Genomic DNA, 6,478 nt, shown 5'->3' with positions numbered 1-6,478 from the left:
TTCACGTTCTGCCCAGACCTAAAGTGCTAAAACTGCGACAAAAGGAGGCGGTCAAAGGGGCCGATCCTCGGTCTCTCCCTCATGTCTTTTCTCCTATCTCACCTGGTATTTCCCAAACCCCTCCTCCACGCCGGCCTTGGGACCCGGGAAGGCTCTCACACCCCTTCAGACCAACAGGGAGGGACTTCTGGAGCTGGAGTCTGTCCTCGCTACGGGCCCAGGGGAGTTGAAGTTGCCAGGCATTTCAAGAAATTTACGTAATTTAATTTCTTACAGATAATTTTGGCAAAACCACTCTCACTTTGAGGCTGTTATCCCAGAGAGTTTAGGAGTTCACAAAGAGCCATCCTCTCCGGGTGTTAATGAATAAAAGCAGGAAAATTCAAGAATTTGGAGGTGGATGGGTCTGACCGCTGCTGTTACCTGCGCTTGTTTTGTTTCCCTTTTCCTGTTCTCCCTCCCATTCTAACCCCAGTATTACTGGTAGTCAGCAAGTCAGCCAGGCCCAAGCCCACTGTAGAGGGCGGTTCCTCTCTACGGACACCATATGCCAACCCTATGCTGTTAGGAATGGTCTGACTCTAAATATTGTGTCCTATTGTCAGGTCATGTGAGCTGATGTTGGGTTCAGAAAATACAGTTACTTTGCTTGTAGGTGGCCTTACACCTGCTGCTGGGACCCAGCAAGGCCGGTTTCTCACTGTGTTTCTCGGGGAGGAGACCCCCCCGGCTGGGTCCATCTTGTCTTCATTTCTAGTAGCTCCCCTAGGGAGTTTGTAGGGACTTTAGGAATGAGTAGAGGCTGAGAAGATGAAAGATTCCCTAAATGAACGTCCACAGTCCATCCAAGTCCTTATTAATGACATCCTAGCCCTCAAGGGGATCTCACCAGGCAGTGGAGACAGGCAGTTCCTCAAATGTGAGTATTGTCATTTCAGGCATGTCATTGAAGGTGAGTCCCAATTTCTTCATCTGTCTAATGGTCACGATGCTTCCCTGTCCTACTGTGAGACAACTAGAGGAGTGACTGCCCCGAACCACAGAGACAAAAGCTACCCAGTGCCAATCCCGTTCCAGTTTTTCGGACTCCATCAACCCTGCAGAGTGAATGAGAAGACAAGGGAATGGAAGAAGGACGGATGAACCAATGAACATAATAATGTTTGGAGTTTGCAGTCTGCAATGCACATTTATATGCTTCCTTATTTTAATTCTCACATCCCTTTAAGTATATTTCTATTTTTCCTTTCTGTAGATCAGGAATGTGAGACCCAGGCTTGCCTACAGTGGACCAGGTCCGAAACGGCAGAGTGGGACCGGAGCTCGGACCTTCCCTGTCTGAGGCCCTGGCCCCTGCCCCTCCCTCCGCTGAACGGCCGCCTTCGCCTTCACCGTCTTTCCCGTGCACTTGCTCTATTTCCTTCCCCTCATTTGTCAGTACCGCTGTTTGACATCATCTTATTCGTTGCCTTTTTAAGTCTGGAAGCTATTCTGTGTGCTAGGCTCTGTCTGAAGTTGACTTCCATCCTTTAGTATGGAGCTTGATGCCCCCTTTACCTCTGTTTACCCGTGAGACAACTGCAGGGTGTAGGGTTTAGCTTGCTTCCCAAGTTTAAACAGCACTAGCAGTTACTCTAAATAGAAGAGTTCAGATATTTGACTACAAGGCTTACATTTTTAATTATGTGCTGATGTCTCCTGAAAGTGCAATATAATTTTTCTTCTGGATAAGGGTATTTGTCATTGTTGCTATTTTTGTTTTCAGAATTAATGTTTAACTTTTACAAGGTCTCTTAAGAAAGTTGGTGAATCCCGTATCTGCCAACTTCCGGAGGACTGAGAAATACTGAAAGCAATGGTATAATTGATGCGTATAATAATGGAATGATTCGAGTATGTTTATTTTTCAGGCTCATTGATACCTGGCTTGAAAATGCATGTACTTACTCTTCTCTGCAGATTTTATTGACGATCATTTCACTCAGAGCTTACACTGACTGGTCATGGAGGGGAGATGGCCCAGATGTATATTTGAGGGTGAAAGGAAATTAACAATTTAAAGCCTGCTGGCTATCACCAAGACCTGAAAATATAAACGGTGACTATAAATTACTGGAGATAGTAGACAAAGCATGGATTTTAGCTTCTATTACTTCTAACAGTGCGTTTGGAGTCTCTTAACTCTCTGAGTCCTGCTTTTCTCATCTATTAAATGAAGAAAAGAACTTTATGGATATATTACAAGGATTAAATGAAACAATTCATGTAAACTACCTGGTACGCAATTGGTGATAGTAAATGTTAGTCTCCTTCCACTATCCCTTGTTCTTAATGATTTACTAGTTTAAATGTGAGATGTGATTATAAAATAAAAACCAAGATTGATATTGCAAGTAAGCATAGTGGAATGCAAACATCTAATGAATGCTGCCCCCGTATAGCAGTGTATCTGGGGAAGCTACCCACTCTGCTAACTGTGCTGTATTGGCTCAAAACATTTTTGGAATGCTTCTCTCTACCAGTCAGACCCGTGTAGAATACATCCACAGGAAATGAAATAAATTTTTTATTCATTCATCATGGATTGTTACTCATCCTGAACAAGTGAATGAGTTATTGTGTTCAAAATAACCAACAGATAAGTAGCAAGCCACAACTCTAGCACCCCGTTACAGCTCTCAGATCAAGTATCACTCAGCTCCCCAGAACTTTTTCCATACATGCTCAGAGAAGCATCTGTTGGCAACCTTGCCAGTAGCTACTTTCTGAATGGGAAGGGTATTGGCTCTGAGGGACAATGCATAGTAGTTATAGAAAGTAAGGGACAGTGACATTTGTGAAGACAAAGGAGACCAGAAATAGAATTACAAATATCTAGAGCATTCTTTTAGAGAAAGGCTTAAAAACACTAGCTTCAATGGGAGAGTAGGGTGGTGTGTGACAAGGCCAATGGGGGGGTGAGGCAACCCTATTTCAGGGAGTACCACTTCCCTGGAGATGGTCTCAAGAGCCATTATTTACAGGGAAACTTGCTTTGTGAGCATCCTAAAGAAGCACGTTATTAGATTTCAAAGGTCAACCACATTGATACTCATAACTAGTGATTACTGGCTAATCTGTGGATCTGTGAGAAAGAAGTCTGTGCGATGGTGTAAAAGAGGAAGAGCTCAGCCCTGGCCAGTGTGGCTCAGTTGGTTGAGCATCATCTGTGTATCAAAAGGCTGCCAGCTCGACACCCAGTCTGGCCACATGCCTAGGTTGTGGGTTCGATCCCGTCTGAAGCAGCCCATAGATGTTTCTCTCTCACATCAATGTTTCTCTCTCTCTTTCCCTCTCCCTTCCCCTCTCTAAAAAAAATCAACAAAAACATATTTAAAAAAAAAAAAAAGAGTCCATGATCAAGACTCTAAGCAGCCAGAATGACTCTGGCTCTCCCTTCCCCTCTCTAAAAAAATCAACAAAAGCATATTTAAAAAAAAAAAAAAAAGAGTCCATGATCAAGACTCTAAGCAGCCAGAATGACTCTGGGGCCCTGGGGCTTTGCTGGCCAGGCCAGGGACTTTCCATAAGAATAAAGACCCGCATCTCCAATTCCATCACTAGCAGAGCTGGCTCTGCTCTAGGGCCATATTTCATGCAAATGGATCACTACTACTGAGAGAAACCTAATGTCTTTTGTAATTTGAAAGGCTGAAGTACAATTTCTTATTGTTTTAATTTGAATATTTTCAAATCCACAGGGAAGTTGAGGGACTAATACAACAAATACCACATCTCTTCACCTACATTCACCAACCAAGTTCTTTTCACACCCACCTTACTCCCCTCTCTCCGTGTGCATGCATACTGTCCTTTAACTAAAGCATCCAAAAGAAAGTTTCCCATATCAGGACATTTCAGAATTAAGGTTTTAAGTTTGCATCTTAAGGATAAGAACATTCTGCATAATTACAACACCATTATTACATGCAAGAAAATCAACATTAATACATTGAGTCTGTTGGGATTCAGAATGAGCCACTCCAAGATGTGCCTCAGTAGTATGTGGATGTTATTCTGAGTTAAAGGCAAACTTCTCTCAGCCTCCCCTCTTTAATCATCTAGAGGAATTTAAATTATGAGCCTTGCTCATAATAAGAGATTATCCAAGATGATCCTTTGTGACCTAGCTACATGGCAGGGCAAACTCCTAAGTACTGAACATGTGCTCTCCCTGAAGTGCCTTCTGGAGCCCCATGGTGCATTACCTCATCTCTAGCTCAGAATGTCGATGTATCTGTTCTCCCTTGCTGTCTCTGAACATCTCATATATGTTGTGCCTCTGATTCTCTCCTGTATGTTGGGTTTCCACAAGCACAAAATTAAACTTGATTTTCTCTTGTCAATTGGTCTCTTGTTAATTTGATTTGGCCAGCCAAAAGAACCAGAGGAGAGAAAAGGGAATTTTCCCCTTCCCCACAAGTTCATAGTCAAATTTCCCAAGTTGCCCCCAAAATGTCCTTTATAGTGGCTTTTTTTTTTTTTTTTCCAAGTCCAGAATCTGACCCAGGTCTACTATGCATTATGAACACTCCAGTGTCTCATTCTGATGTTCATGGCCCTGGGTCCTTTATTTAACAAGCCTAAGCTACTTGTCCTGCAGAATGTCCCGCATTCTGGATGAAGGACAGTTTCCTCAGGGTTAGACTAAGGTGACACTTCTGACAAGAGCACCACCTAGGCTGTAACGTGTACCTTCCACTGCATCTCATCTCAGGAATCACAAGTACCTAAGCCCACCCACAATTGGCAGTGACAAGGTTCTGGGCTAAGGTGGTGACCATCTGCTCTCTGCACTGTGATGGCAGGTTTTCCCTCTGTCATTAACCACCCGTGAGGGGAGAGGGATATGTTCAAACTGGATTTGGCTGTGGGAGCTCCTTCCGGCTCGCTCCTGCATCCTTTCCAGAGTCCAGTAATCTTGTGGCAATTCCCTACTGTGTGGCACAAGATGCTGCAGGTCATACTTGTGCTGTCCCTGCCTCTTTCCTGAGATCTGCATTCCTCACGGAGCCCTGATCGGTTTAGGATAAAATAGTAATTAGAAATGAAAATCTATGTGCTAGGTATGCTCTCAACTGTAATTCTAAAATGCAATTTTAAGTCAATGCATTTCTAAGCCTCTGCTCTCCAGGCGGGGGTTACGGAGACATTATGAGGGTGACCAGCGACACAGCACGACTCCAGAGGGCTGCTATACCTCCTTCCGGAGAGAATCTCCCCTTTGGGTGCCTTTCAGAGGCTGAGGGGTGAGCGCAGCCTTCCCTTGGCTTACTCAAAACATCTGTCTATATTGCTGTAATGAATCTGCCCTACCCTCAACAAAGGACCAAGTGTCAACCGGTAGTTGGTGCTGTTTCAACACCAACAGGAATCCCCAATTTGGGGTGCAGTGAAGAAGGAAACTATTCTGTGCAAACAGCTCAATTGTGATACAGCAGAGCTGTGAGAACAGCAGGGCCCTGAGGCAGCCCTGCCGCCAACACTCTCCAGCTGGACAGCGCTGCTCGCCCCGCTTTATCCGCTCCGCGCCCCCCTCCAGCCTTCAATGCGAAGGACAAGCCCGGCCTTCAGACGCGGAGAGCTGCTTATATGGACAGGAGTCCCCACCCCGGCCCCTGATTGGCCCATCCTCATGCAAATAAGGACTCCAAACCCTTACAGTTTGACTGGTCCAAAAAGCACTGTTCTGATTGGTCAGAATAGAACCACTCTGATTGGCTGGAGCTGCACAGCTTTGATTGACTGAGGGAAGCCTCGGTCTTATTGGTTGAAACAGGATCCCAGGACCTCTTATAAGGGCTGGCCCGCGGCGGAAACCCCGCGCCCACGGGGGCTGAGAGCAGAGGTGCGGGGTCCGGCGGCGCTGGGATCTCCCGAGGCGCAGTTTGCGCGGGAGGCCCTGTGCAGAAGTGGCTGCTAGGCTCTTTTTAAAAACTTGAGCCCAGTTAGCCACCAGGAACCCTTTTTAGTAGGTGTCTTTTTTTCCCCCCCTCAGGGTTCACACAAACCATAAAGCATTTTGGGACCCAGCCCAAGAAAGAGAGAGAAATATTACCAGAACAACTTTAATTTCAATGTTTAAAGCCTGGGTTTAGGCACTGATTCACTCTCCTGCATTACTGTGTTATCAGCGGGATGTCACATGCTATTTCTGCGCCTCAGTCTTTGGGGGGGCTGTCCCTTAGAAAAAGGCAGTGACTGTAACTTCACATTGCTTGTTTCCTTAGCGGGATAGTAAGTACCCAAGGTATTAGCCTGAAACGGCGTGAAAGCTCTAAAGCACTATGTAAACACTATCACTAAATAGAACATCTGGGTGGGTAGCGGGGCACAGGTAATTGAGTTCACGGACAGTCTCAGTCCCCGGTTCTTGGGTGAAGCCTCTGACCAGGGGCTCCGTGGACTTGCACTTCTGCTCTCTGCTTCCTCTGCAGGA

The sequence above is a fragment of the Miniopterus schreibersii genome (assembly GCF_964146895.1).
Source record: "Miniopterus schreibersii genome assembly, chromosome: 20".
Taxonomy (NCBI): domain Eukaryota; kingdom Metazoa; phylum Chordata; class Mammalia; order Chiroptera; family Miniopteridae; genus Miniopterus; species Miniopterus schreibersii.
The sequence above is the reverse complement of the archived record's forward strand: the minus strand, read 5'-3'. Positions refer to the sequence as shown.